General features: G+C 43.3%; 1 long non-coding RNA gene across 1 annotated transcript in view; it reads left to right on the top strand.

Moving 5' to 3' along the window:
- LOC308482206 overlaps positions 1-9,484 on the top strand; it is a 37,798-nt gene extending 28,314 nt beyond the window's left edge. The window contains exon 3 of the long non-coding RNA XR_013989149.1: positions 9,445-9,484. This is a non-coding gene — a long non-coding RNA (uncharacterized lncRNA). The remainder of the gene's footprint in view (positions 1-9,444) is intronic.
- Positions 9,485-15,094: the final 5,610 nt, after the last annotated feature.

The raw sequence follows: 15,094 nt of genomic DNA, 5'->3' as shown, positions 1-15,094 counted from the left end.
GAGTTACAACATTTTGCTCTGCTTTAGTTTATTTCCCTTTGTATTATATATAATATTTTTTATATAAAATATAGATTTCCCTGCCTTGTCTCCCCACAGCATTCAAGGCAGGTCCCAAATCTGTAGAGCAAAACATAAAATACACAAGGTACAATGCTAAATAATGTCAGTTGCTCACTTGAGCTCCTGTATAGTGTACATTTATTGTACATTTTTGTATCCACTTATATTAATGTTGTTCATTGCTTCAGGAGTTTTTGGGCTAAAAAGCAGAATATAAATAAACCATACTATAAACAGGTCTCATCAACAGCAGTTTTAAGAGGTAGTCTGTCAAACTGAACATGGGAAAAGATTTACACTTGTAATATAGGTGGTGCTGTGGTGCTGTGGGGGTTTGAATCTCCACAACGGGGTCAGCTCCCATTGTTCGATGCGATGTTGGTGTTGTTTCATTGCGCCAGAAGCACATGACCCAGAAAAACTGTCTGCGGACAAACATCAGCTCCCTCAGCCAGTAAAGTGAGATGAGCGCCGCAGTCCCAGAGTCGTTCACAACCAGACTTAACTGTTGGGGGTCCTTTAAAGGTAAAGGGACCCCTGACCATTAGTTCCAGTCGTGGACAACTCTGGGGTTGCGGCGCTCATCTTGTTTTATTGGTCGAGTGAGCCGGCGTACAGCTTCCGGATCATGACTAAGCCGCTTCTGGCAAACCAGAGCAGCGCACGGAAACATTGTTTACCTTCCCGCCAGAGTGGTACCTATTTATCTACTTGCACTTTGATGTGCTTTCGAACTGCTAGGTTGGCAGGAGCAGGGCCGAACAACAGGAGCTCACCCCGTCGCAGGGATTCAAACCACTGACCTTCTGATCGGCAAGCCCCAGGCTCTGTGGTTTAACCCACAGCACCAACCGTGTCCAAGGGTCCTTTACCTTTACCTTTTTATGCAGCAAAGAGAGAAAAATGCCCTGTACCACTTTCAAGACTGACACATATAGTGATATGTGACACAAGGTACCAAAGTGTTGTGGCTCACCACCCTTTGGAGCGGTGTCTGCTAAAGTTTAGTCTTCTTGGAATAGACATAGCAAGAGGTGGAGATGCAAACAGACAAGGAGCTTACAGGGATAGATTCATACGTCATAAGGATTGGGGCTTATTAGCATTCTCAATGAATATATATGTAAAATGCATTTCCAAACTAATCATATTTCACCTAGAAATCATTTATGTTAAACAGGAAGAAGCATGAAAAAAACAGCAACAGAAATATTGCAATTGCAGTGATGATAATGAAAAAGACAATAAAAAAGCAACACTGCAGCAGTCCTAGCAGAGTAGATATAAATGCATTTTTAATTCCCAAAATGTTTGAACGCCGGTATTCCTTTCTCAAGGGAAAAATGCTTTGCAAAACCTAAAAGCAAAGTAGAAGGTTTTGCTTTTTACAGTTGGGGACCATATTTCCCCCTTGAGAAAAAAACAACTGGCATTTGAAATGCTTTCAGAATTAAAGATACATTTTTGTTTCTTTCTCGTTTGGCTTCTGTTTGTGTGTGTCTCGCCCCCCTGCTGCCTCCAAGGACTTGATGTAACCCCATGGGATCCTGCCAGAATAGGTTCTCGGGGACAGTGATTCATCATTCCGCAAAAGCCTATCTGCAGCCTGCTGTTCCCGCTTGCTCTCTCATTTTTAGATGATAGCATTGATTGGATCAACTGCAAACACAATTCTCTACCTATGAAAATACAGAGCAGTTCTTGCACTTAATTTCAGGCTCAAATAGGTAAATACACTCCAGTGACTGCTGGCGTTTGTTTTTGTTAACACCAGCCCAAATAAAATTTCTATCATTGCATTATAACAGTTAGACAAGTGCACACACAAACGCAGCTCTTTTGCAAACATTTCCGCATGTTACACCAGCAGTGGAATCAATGTATCCAGCAAATATGTATGCGCGTTGCATTGCTAAGTAATATATGCAGTGTCCATAAAGGAACTGGAAAAAAGTTCAGTTTTTGAATGAAGAAAGCCAGCCAGTCAGTCAGTCAACAGGATCATTACTTTAAGGGGCTTATGTCTATTAAATAGCCCATTGCGGGCATCACTTTTTATAATCCTTTAAATCATGTTTGAGGCTAGCAACTTTCCCCTAGAGGCCTCGATAAATAGGTTTCTATAGTGTTCTCATTCAGGCAAGATATATAATCCCCAGCTATAGATTTACAGAGGCTACATTTTATTAGCAATCAGAGAACACCAGGGAACAGTGTGGGGTGTGTGTGTGTGTGCATATATATTTCTGCTGATACAATTATCTTCCAGAAAATTCAAATGCTCTTCCAATAAATGGTACAGAACAGTCTGAACAAAATGCTAACTTGAAAATGTAATGGTGGCGTTAAGTTGTGCCCTGCTCTTTCTTCTGATATCTTCAACCCCAGTCCCTAGCCTCATCACATGCTCATCTCACTGATGGTATCATTCTGGAAAATCTGTAACGTGGAAAATTTGGACTATTGTGCAGGTAAAAACCCACTGTGGTGGAAGTGGCTTCAGTAGGAAACATCATCTGCCATATCACTTGATTGGATCATATAGCCAAAGAACAAAAAAATGAAGTGGCCAGGGTTTTAATTTGGAATCCTTTCAAGTACCCTTCCACACAACTACAATCAATATTTAAGGCTCACTGTCTTTGGGAGGTGGAAATAGTAATTGACAATCTTACATAATGCAAAAAGAATACTTTTACTTCATCCATGGAAACCAAGACTGTTAATAGATCACACAAACTACCAAGCTTGGACCGAAATCCTTAAAATCAATGAGTGAACATGCTCCCATAGAAGCCAGCTCCAAGGGGCCAAGGTCCCTTTACCCTCACAATAAAGTATTTGTGGGGCCTGCCCCCCAGGTTGACGGGCATTGTCATTCAAATGGTGTGTGAGCAACGCATCTTGTGATGAATTATGCTGGGTGGGGCTTACTTGCCCCCTTATGTTTTATTCAATTTACCTTCCCCCCCCCCATTTATTTTATACTTGCAGTAGCCCTGCAGGATATAAATTTTCCAAATAAGTAAATAAAATAGTGGATCCAGGACATAGATAAGATTCAAACCTGGAACTTCAAAGTAGGTGTTGACAAATCAGGCTGGTTTTGGTCTGTGTGACTTTCACATGTTTTTACCCATAAGTCCATACTGTCCTGTTTTACATTAAATGCCTTTTTGGGAAAACCTGTGCAAAGCATTGAACTTAAATATTATTTAATTACATGTTTTAAGACTGAAAACCTGCTGGACTAGTCTGGTCTGGAACATCCTTTTATTATGGAAACTACAGGTGATATGTAGAATTAAATAGTTAGCCTATGGGAACTAAATAGCCAACTGAAGATCAGTTTAGTTCATATCAGAATTTGCTAAGATCAAATTTCTCAAGCATTGTTACTTTCTAGCTCATTTTTATAACCATGATGTAAGTACTGTTATGTAGAACACAACTGAATATTTGTGTTTGAACAGCTTGGATCATACAGACGTAAATATCCCATAGTCACACCATGGTTGAGGCTTTAAAACTGTGACTTTGCTCTGATGTTGGTCTGTGGTATAAAGGTAAAGAGACCCCTGACCGTTAGGTCCAGTCACGGATGACTCTGGGGTTGCGGTGCTCATCTCGCTTTACTGGCCAAGGGAGCTTCCGGGTCATGTGGCCAGCATGACTAAACTGCTTCTGGTGAACCAGAGCAGCGCACGGAAACGCCGTTCACCTTCCTGCTAGAGCAGTACCTATTTATCTACTTGCACTTTGACGTGATTTCGAACTGCTAGGTTGGCAGGAGCAGGGACCGAGCAACGGGAGCTCACCCCGTCATGGGGATTTGAACCGCTGACCTTCTGTTTGGCAAGCCCTAGGCTCAGTGGTTTACACCACAGTGCCACCCGTGTCCCAGTCTATGGCATATTCGGGTGCTTTTTCTTCATACTGCCTTTGAGGACCCATATCCCTCCCATAGTATGTAGGCTGCCTCACAGCACTTACCAACTTGGTAGAATTCAGACATGCATGGTGATATAATGTTTTAAGAACTTCACCATTTGACATATATATCTAACAGCAACAAAAAGGATTATAAGAAACTTTGTTCTAAGATCATGTTAAAGTTGCAGAGTTCATTTCTGGCTCCTTACTTTGTTTCAGAAACTCCCAACTTTCCTCTTTCACAGCTAATTAAAAGACTGTCAGAAATCTCCTGTTGTTTCCAGTAAGCCTGGAATTAAGTGTAATTCCAAAGTGCAATTAAAAGCATGGTTGGTTTTAATATATATACATATTGCAGATCTTCAGTTCTCTATTAGTAGCGCAGCGCAAATCGGCTTGGTTTGGCGAGGCTGTCACAATTTGTGGACAAAACAATCTTTTCTGCAGATATTGCTTTGTTCCTTATAGACTATTACATTTAAGCTTGGAAATGTTCAACTTTTTAATCAGAAGTTAGCTTGTGACTGCTTAATAATCAAGAATTGAAATAGGGCTGTATTCATTAGAAAGTCATTTATAGGAATAGCAAGGCTATCCACTGTGATAATAGAATGGATTAAATAAAACTGAGAGTATTGAAAGGGATATGAAACATCCACAATACAGAGGACATGCAGATCTAAGCAGGAATTAGCATTATGCAGAAGGTTTCTCTGGGGGTAAGTTATTGCATAACTATTTGCAGTAGAATTCTTGTAACCTTACCCGACATCCTACAACATTAACCAGTGTCAGGTATACTTATACATTAAGATGGGGGTGGGGAATCCATGGCACTATAGAAACTATTAAACAAATAAATAAATAAATCTCCTCTTTGGGAGGAGAAAAGACTAAGGAGTAAATCCTATCCAAATCCAGAGTGGAGTCCCTAAGACGGTTGGATGGTGCCTTGTACGCCTCCTTCCAGCAACTCCTGCACCCAAGCTGGTGCCAGACATATTGCTCTGCTTTCCTTTGAACAATATCAGTTAGGCTGGGAGGACAGTCTTGTCGCCTGGGAAGCCCAGGACCTCCATACACACTGTCCTGGCTTGCACCCCAAGGAGGTTGCTTTGATGCTGCTAATACAGCCAAAAAAAAGAAAAAAATGCAGAAGGAGCAGTTATGAGTTACTGGTCTCTACAGCCACAGCAGGCACTGTGATTCTCCTGCGGTTTGACATTACCCCTGGAGGTGCACTCCATTGTCTCTTAAGACAGACAAGTGCCAACAAGAACAAATCCCATCATCCCTGGCGATTAGCCACACTTGCTGGGACCAATGCATACTAAGAATCTCAGTGCTACCATTGATGGGTACTACAAGTTCCTGAAATGTTTAAACCAAACTACTTCCTCCTCCTTTCACATTGGATTCTGGTATCTTGGTCTTGTTGCCCTTGTGTTCCCATAGGGTTGATTGATTTATTTTACTGACTTTTCTTCTCTTTGTTAAAGGAATGTTCTTCCATTCTTGGGGGATTATTTCCTGTCTTATATTACTGTTTACAGAAGAGATCTTCCTTGTAGGATCTTTTCAAATATGTGCACTGTGGTTTCCTTCTAGTTCAAACTGGTCTTCATGAGGCCTAGAGGCTCCATCTTCCAAACCATTACTCATACAAATAGCCCTACAAACTACAGGCCACTGACTGATATCACTCAGGAATGGGAAAGCAAATGTGCATTAAGTCTATCTGTGTTTGCAGAAGAAATACAGTAACTGATCAAAGTTAACTGAACGTATAGCTCTTACTTTTCATAGAAGATTATTTTATCATTCTGTATCAGGAACAATGTCTCTGTGTTCAGTTCATTGGTGAACCTGTCTGCCCATCCTTCTCCCCCACAACTGTTTCACCAGTGCAGTCAAAAGTGCCATCAGAAAGCTGAGGCAGATGGTAAGTAATCTGCTATGTTGGAGGGAAGTGTGACCTTTCACATGGAGGAGCAGCAATGTAGTGAAGGCAGAATTCAGGTCTGGGACTTTTATCAGAGCAGCAGTGGTGAAATGGAAAAGAAGTGCAATTCTTTCAAGAGGAATACCAAAATTTCATGAAAATTGCTCACTACCTATGCTCCCCAAATAAAATAAAATAATGCATTTTCCTCCTAAGTAAAAGTGTAGCTTTGATTCATAAATAGATTTAGTCTTGTTCGAAACCTGATAATGTTTACCCATATCCATTCTTCCCCAACCTTGTGATATCGAGCTCCCAAATGGGATTGTATCTCAAAATGCTGGAAAAAATAGGATTTTGTTGTCAAAACAGTCCCAGATATACAATGATTGTTTAAATGCCTTCTTCAGGGCATTTGTATACTTGCTCAAAAAAACAAAAACAAAAAACAGCCTGCAGAGATCAAAGTTAGATATATCTCCCTTTCACATTAACTGGTTTGATTCATAAATATACCATATTTTTCCATGTATAAGACGCCCCCATGTATAAGATGCCCCCTACTTTTGGAGATCCCAAATTTTGAAAATGGGCGCATGCACTATGTATAAGATGCCCCCCAATTTTTAACCTTATTTTAAAGTAAAAACAAACAAACACTAGTCTTATACACAGAAAAGTATGGTATTTAGTCTTGTTTGAATCATGCTCAGTCTTCCCTAAACTTCTGTGTTGAAGTTGTTCCACAACAGCTCTCATAATGCCTGTCATTGACCAGGCTGGCTGTGGCTAATGGGAATGATAGTCCAAAACATATGGAGAATTCAAGCTTGAGGCAGGCAGCCTTACACTGTAAGAAGTTTTTAAAGATAAGACACCAGGGTGAATCTAGTTTATATCATCCCTACCTTACTGGCTATGCACTTGGGTTCGAGTCTGTCTCTGTCTCTGTGTGTTTCTAGAACAAGCTGTTTTTCCCGTATCATCCAGTGTTCTTCTATTGTCATCTGACAATAGAATATAAATACTAGATTAAGGATTTTTGGACTCTGAAAACACTCCATGTCTCTATTAATTCCTACAACATTGTATTTGTTGAGAGAAATCCTTTGGTTTAAATTTGTTTTGAAAGATTATAAATGAATTGGACTCTACTGTCAAGCAGCATCCACAAAAGCTTTGAATTGCACTTATATAAGCTGTGCTTCACGAGGAGTTCATTTGTGGTGTGTGCTGAAAATTCCTCCTACATGTTTTCTTTCTTTCTTAACCATTCTCCATCAGTTAAGAAGGAAATGAATTGCATTTATCAAAGGTAGGAGGAAAGTTAAGTCAAATTCTCATGGGTGGGGTGCATAATTTTTATTGTACTTACCTTACCTTTAAGGTGGATGAGGGCTGTTTATCCTTTCATCCATTCCACAATTCATTTCTTCCATGATTTATGGCTTCTCAACTGCCCATGCACTTGGGGAAAAAAAACCATAAGGCAGTGGTGGCCCATGTGATGTAGTCCAAAGCATCTAGAAGACAACTCCCATCACACCTGACCAGTATGGCTGATATTCAGGGATGGTGGGAGTGTTATCCCATCACCAGCTGTGAAGTAAGATTCAATTGCCAAGCCAGTTGTGGAAGAGATGTCAGGAGTGTGTGCAGGAGCCAGGCCCTGGGACTGGTAGGGCCTTGCAGGACTGGGGCCTTCCTGTGTTTGACCTGGAAGCCGCACAGATGAGGCTTGACAAAAGACTCGTAGCACCTGGTGGCAAGGGCCAGGAGGGGTATATAAGACCAGCAGTTCCCTCTGGTTCTTTGCCACAGCAACACGCTACCCACCTAGCTGTGCTTCAGCTTCCTGAATCCTGGTTTCCTGACCCTCGGACTCTTGGCTTCCTGACTCCTGGTTTCCTGACCCTCGGACTCTTGGATTCCTGACTCCTGGTTTCCTGATTCGTGGACTCTTGGCTTCCTGAACCCTGGACTGCTAACCCTGGACTGCTGATTCCTGCTTCCCGGCCTCTACCCTGGTCCCGACGTACCAAGCCAGGACTCTGGCTGCCTGTAACCTGGTCCGTGACAATAGAGTAGTGCCATCATGTCCTTTGCAGCAGCCTGACCTGGCTCTCATGCTCTCATGTTAAAGCTAGGAGATGTGCAGATGCCAGACCTTCTTGGCTTAGCATGAAAATATAGAGTCAGTTGAGATTGCCTCTGAAAGCCAGAACAGCTCACTACAAACTCTGCTGCTGCCCTGGCATTCCCAGTGCAGAAAGTGGGAAGGATCACTGCAGAATACAGAGCAGGTTGCTAAAGCAGGTACTAGGACTTGGTGCCTTCCAACTTTTGGGACAAAACAGCTCAATAGCTCCAGCCAGCATAGTGAAAACTAACATAGGGTAGAGGATCAGGCTGCCACAGCACATATCTGAGGGAGAAGCACCTCATCCCAGCAACATTGTCTTCTGCCGTTCCTGACAAATGGTGACCCCCCCCCCCCGGTCATTTGAAAGAAATATACTTTTCACATACAATTTATAACCAAACTATAACCTGGAAATTAAAACAAGGATGACATAGGGATGGGTTAATCGGTTGATTTTGGTTTCTCATTTTTCAATCCTACATTTTCCCATTAGTTTGCAGAAGAAGTCCTCATGAAAATTCACCAGCATTTTAGTGCAAATTAATCCCAATATTCACACTTTTATGCAATTTTGCCTAACACACACATTTTTATAACTCACATTTTCTCCAATATTCTGGTTCTTTTTGTAATATAATGCATTGTGTACATTATTTTCACTAATATATACATTGCTATGGAAACTTACCTTAGTATTTGTGTTTTTGTACACACTGTGTGGCTGGAGAACTGCATTAAAAAATTCAGAGAAGTGTGGATTTTGAAGGACAGCTGTGTTCCAGTTCATGTATTCTCTCAGGTGGGTTTGGCTTTAAATGAAAACTGAATCAAAAATCTTGCCCATCCCTAGCTGGAACCTAAAATATGTTTGCTTGAATCTTTACTCCATAGAAGCAAACAAATCTATCTATCTATCTATCTATCTATCTATCTATCTATCATTTCAGAGGAAATATTTAGGATGGGAATATCAGTGTGAAATACACCATTATTTATTTTGTAAGATTATTAACATGTGGAACTAAGCCCCACATTATCACACTGTCCTTCCTGTGGCTCTCCCAGCTTTCCCCCCCAACCTGGTCCTGTCAATGGGAACAGAATATTAGCATGGTTTGGTTATACAGTGAAGTGGCTGCAGGCAGGGCGAGTGGTGGGTAAGCAAAGCAAGAGATATGCGATCATTGCAAGAAAACTTATTTGAAATTTTGGGGCAGCAAACCGTCATTCTGTAGCTCATCCCTCGTGCCACATCAAATAGATGTTCTGCAAGACCTTAAAAGTTTTTCTTTTCTTTTCTGCTACAGCTTGATGATTTATTGTGTTGTTTATTTGTTCATTTCTTTTGTTTTTCCTTTCCAAGGATGGCCTTTAGAAACCTGTGGGGAATGTCATAGAACAACTGGAGAATAATAATAATAAAAAGGATTCTCTTCCATCAAGGCTGTGCTGCGTGGCACTTGACAAAAAGCCTGTTAGTTTTGCTTCCTATTTGTCTGATCAGAAAGTTTAGCAATAAAGCAAACATATTAAAACTCAACTGAATCCACAGCTGGTTAGTATATATATGTTGAGGAAAGGGCCATCTTTCCAGAAAAGTGTGCTGTTTTGCAACTTGGGAATCCTGGCAAAATTTATTGCATCTGTTACACACCAGTAGAAGGATAATGATGCAGTTATTCTGTTCAATCTCAGCAGTTTAATAGGAAAGCATCTGTTCTTAATACAATATTATTTGATAATATTTACACTTTGGGCAATATACAGATAAGTATGGTGGGTACATATGGTTGTTGTATGCATTACGTAGCTTTCAGGTAGGGATGGAAAGATCTGTCGATATTGGTCCTCCCAGTTTCTCTCCTCTCCAAGCTGAAATTCAGTCCTGTGCATTCCCCCCGCCCCATAAATTTGCATTAAAAAACAACCACCATACAAATTCATCAGTATTTAAGGACAAATTCATTCTAATTAAATACATTTTATATGCAGTTCTGACTAATGCACATTTTGGCAAGCAATTTCCCCAAATATATGTTGTTTTCAGCAATATTCATTCTTATGCACACTTTCCTGTGATATGTCTATTTTTGTAAACATTGGTTAAACTACATAGCAAAATTTCGATATGTGTGGATTTCAAAAGATAGCTGCATTTTGATTTGATTTAGAAAGTGTAAATTTGAATAGGCTTCATAGGAGACCTGAATCAAATTTTTCCCCACAGCCCTGCTTGCAGATAATTTAATTCCAAATCTTCACATCCTTCAAGAGATGTCACTTCAGCTCCTTCATCCAATCTTGACTTTGCCACCTGCAAAATGCTTGAATCCCTGAAGGACATCCTTTCCAAACGCAGTCTTTATTGACACTTCTGATATCAAACTGAACTGGTTTCCAATTCTGCTTTATGATGCAGGATACACAGAGCTTTCACCTTAGAGATTCCAAGGCCTAAAGCAAAGTCAAACATTGTCCACAGACAAATATGGCCAAAGACAGCTTTCTATTTATGTCCCAAATTTTTACAGGATTGAGGAACTTGTGGGGTAAATTTCAACGTGGCCCTCCAAGTCTCTTTAACTCAGGCTTCCTCAACCTCGGCCTCCAGGTGTTTTTGGCCTACAACTCCCATGATCCCTAGCTAGCAGGACCAGTGGTCAGGGATGATGGGAATTGTAGTCTCAAAAAACATCTGGAGGGCCGAGTTTGAGGAAGCCTGCTTTAACTGGATCTTCAAAAGTTCTCCAGGCCACATCCCTCACTAGCTGATCTTAATATCTAAAATGCTTTTGCCTGGCTGCAATGAGTCATTAAGACCCGGTAATACCGCTTGCTTCTCTGGCATATGTGACTGTGTGTAGAACATACCCTTCTCTGCAAAAGTAAAATTTACATTTGCTTGCCCAGGCCTCCTGGCTGAAAAAGTTTCTACACCCCTTTGATCTCTTTCAGCTGTTGCATCACTTTCCCAAACTTTTGGGTCACTTCATTTAGTTCATTCCCTTGCTTTCTCCTCCAGCTGAAAGAGCTGAAGGACCTGGACTTAAATGTCTACTTGGTCATGAAGCTCCTGATGTAACCTCAGGGAAGCTTAGCCCATCTCACAGGATAGATAAGAATTCAACAGCCTTTTAATATGTAGCATCTAGTTTTACTACTGTCAGTTTTAATGTGCAATATCTTTTAGCCTTGCTGATGTTAGGCTGATGGTTTTATATGTTCTTTGTTATTGCTTTTAGAAATTGTTAGGTGTATGTTTATGATTATATTGTATCATTTTATGGTTATTCTGTATGCCTCTCTGGGGTTCTTCTCACAGAAGAGTGGGATTCATTTATCGTTGCGGTTGTTGTTTGCGTGCTGAGGTCCCCCAAATCATCCCTACCCCAATAACTCACACATCACACATAATTTTTGTTTAAGGTTTTTTTTTTGGCATAATTTTGGCCACAACTTTTATTATCATACAAAATTGTGAGTGGTTGCGTAGGCATTGGTTATGACTAGCTATCCCCCCCGCCTTGGGGGATAGCACTGACTCCCGGATTCCAGCGTAAGTCAGTGTGGAGGAACAAGCAGGGCAACTGGGGCTGCGTTACAGACCCTTCAGTTCCTCCCTGCCTGCGCCTTGGGGTCTTACACGGCCCGCACCCGATTCCAGGGGTTTGGACAAGGGGATGGTAAGCCCCAGAATTCCTTTAACGGAATTCCCATTCCGCAGCAGCATTGGAGGGGTAGGCACAGCCAATCCATACCACTCCAACAACCAATTTAACCAATGCCTAACCGCCAACCTTACAAGTTGTGACGATTTGCTACGTAGTAGGCAAAACCCAATTGGCACACACTAATCAGCCAAAAGGAAAAATTCCTACTAGGCCCCCGCACCAAGGCGGACGACCCCATGACAGGCAATAGCAAGGTCAGAGCGAAGCCCAAACAAGGGCGGGCGGGCGGGTGATCCGGTGTCCACAGCGAAAGAGAAAGGAACAAGCTGTGGACCCAGTATAAATAACCTCTGACTCCACCCCTTACTTGGCAACATCAAATTTACCCCAGTAACAACAGTCACCAATCAATTCAATTCCCTTGCAACAGCCTGGCTGGCAACTGAGGATGTTTTGTCTGGCCCCATCCGCAACACGTGCTCTCTCTTTAATGAGAACACGCTTTGCGTGCTGAGGTCCCCCAAATCATCCCTACCCCAATAACTCACACATCACACATAATTTTTGTTTAAGGTTTTTGGCATAATTTTGGCCACAACTTTTATTATCATACAAAATTGTGAGTGGTTGCGTAGGCATTGGTTATGACTAGCTATCCCCCCCGCCTTGGGGGATAGCACTGACTCCCGGATTCCAGCGTAAGTCAGTGTGGAGGAACAAGCAGGGCAACTGGGGCTGCGTTACAGACCCTTCAGTTCCTCCCTGCCTGCGCCTTGGGGTCTTACACGGCCCGCACCCGATTCCAGGGGTTTGGACAAGGGGATGGTAAGCCCCAGAATTCCTTTAACGGAATTCCCATTCCGCAGCAGCATTGGAGGGGTAGGCACAGCCAATCCATACCCCTCCACCAACCAATTTAACCAATGCCTAACCGCCACCCGAGCCCTTATGCTCGCCGCCAACCACTCACAAAGCAAACCACACCCTCAACTTGGACACCACTGCATCCAACCATACATCATTCCCAGACGTGGAAAGATGAACCCCATCAGCCCTGTATAAGACTTCCTCCTTAAACGAAATACGAGGGTGAGGAATCACGCATCCGCCCAAGCTCACCACCAACTTGCCCACCGCGGAATTAATCCGCTTCCTAACTTTCTCAGTGGATGCTGGGCAAGGACTGCCCCACCAAATGCGGCGCTGAAGCAACTGTGACCAAATCAATTTCGTATTAGGCACCATAGCCGCCAACTCCCTTAGGTCCTGTAAAATAACAGTACGCAGCGTATAGCAAGGAAAAGAAACCATATCATTCTCCCCAAGCTGCACCACAATCGCTGAAGGTGGGCCAAGCAGGAGGACACGCCTTTTCATGAGTGGCAAGAATTCCCTCCAACGCATCCCCCTTCTGGAGATCCAGGACACCTGCACATGCTGCGGAAGGCCCAGGCCATCTCCCAATCCAGACTGACGAGCTCTGTCAGTGGCCCAATGCACAATACTGTGGCCCACTATCCAGATACGGATAGTGCCCGGATCTAGGGTTAAAACAGAAATGTAAGTACACAGCCACATTATTTCTTCACATACGTTTTGAAAGCATCCGATCTCCATCGACCCAAGTCCTTTATCCTCTTCACGGATAAACCCCAATGGGCGGCTGTAGTTGCAGCACCAATCCGGAAGGAGTGAGGAGCGAACTCCGAAGCCTCAAGCCCACACGCTACAATGGCTTTACGCATCACCTTAGTGAATTGATGCCGTACTAATGGGTGCCCATCTTCGTGAATAAACAGGGGCCCTTCACCCACTGGTCGCAAGGCCAGGTACCGCTTAAGGTCCTTTACCGGACGAGGGCCACCTTCCCCAGACGCCGGGAGCCTGATAACGGCTCCCCTACCCAGCTGATCCGTCTTTGAGTTTCTGATATTAATTTGCAAGTCAGACGGAGACATACTCACGTCCTGCAACAACAAGCCCCTGGAACCTCCATCTCACTTTGGCTCAAGGACCACCTCTCCTACTCTCAGGGCCCCAAAGAAAGCCAATGAGAAAGCTGCAGAAAACAAACGGGCCTCGAATTTAGACCAACAGATGCTACGCAATTTAGTATGCATCTGCGCCAGCAACTCTAATGTAATAGGCCGTCTAGGAATAGGCTTAGAGGGAGTGAGACGCCCCCAACCTTCCACAGCTCTGCGCACCACAAACTTCCCACACGGATCCTTGTTAAAAAATGCCCTGCTAAAAAAGGAAATCGCTGCCGAATGAAGTCGCAGCGTCCTGGCCGCCCGGCGCATCTGGAATAGATGTGCCAAATACTTGAGCACCTGAGAGGAAGAATGGGGGGCAGTAACCTCCTCAACCGTCTGTCCATTAAATAATAAAAAATCTGCCCAGGCCTTTTTATAAGACCTCAAAGTAGAGGGGGCAACAGTGGAGGGGGCAAGAAATGCAGCTACTCCCTGTAAAACTAAGGGAAGACAGCAAATCATTCTCGCCCAGCTGTACCACCAGCACTGCGGGAGGATCTGCACAGGTCACACTCGACCGCACCAAAGGAAGGATCTCTTCCCAAAGCATTCCCCATCTGGACAGCCAGTATATGTTCACATGGGCAGGAAGACTGAGATGGCGCCCCAGTCCAGACTCGTCAGCGCGCTTGCCAGCCCAGTGTACAATGCTGTGGCCCAAATGTGCACAGCTGCTCCTATGAAAAAAGGAAATAACAGACAAGCATCAGCACAGACATCATTGTGACACTTCCTGATATAACCCTTGTCAGCGTCAGACTTCCAATGACCCGTATTCAAAATCCTGTCTACTGACAGGCCCCCAGTGTGTAGCCTTTGCAGCAGCACCTATTCGGAAGGAATGAGGCGTGTTCAGCGGTAAGCAAGCCGCAGGCCGTAATAACTGGTGCACGAGGTAAGCACATTGATGCTTGGCTAACGGGAACCCATTTTCATGCACTAGGAGCGGGCCAGCCCCCAGGGGAATGAAAAGCCAAATATTCTGTTATCCATAACTGGGCAAGGGCCCTCCTCACCTGTGTCGGGAAGCCAGATTGTGGCACTCCTGCCCACTAAGTCTGTTTTAGAGTTCCCAACTCTAATGACCAGCTCCAAAGCGGATAAGGAAAAGTCCTGAAGCAATAAGCCTCCAGACTCTCAGCCCCGTGCTGGCACCAACAACCATTTCCCCAACCCTCAGTGCACCAAAAGGCAATGGAATACTGAAAGGAGTCTCGCCTTGATCTTTAACCAGCAGACAAGTTTTAACTTGTTGCAGCTACTGCATAGGTAAAAATTGACAGACTTCCTGCCCACTGTCCTATGA

Source organism: Podarcis pityusensis, assembly GCF_964106645.2.
Source record: "Podarcis pityusensis genome assembly, chromosome: 7".
Lineage (NCBI taxonomy): Eukaryota > Metazoa > Chordata > Lepidosauria > Squamata > Lacertidae > Podarcis > Podarcis pityusensis.
This window is presented reverse-complemented; position numbering and strand designations above follow the sequence as displayed.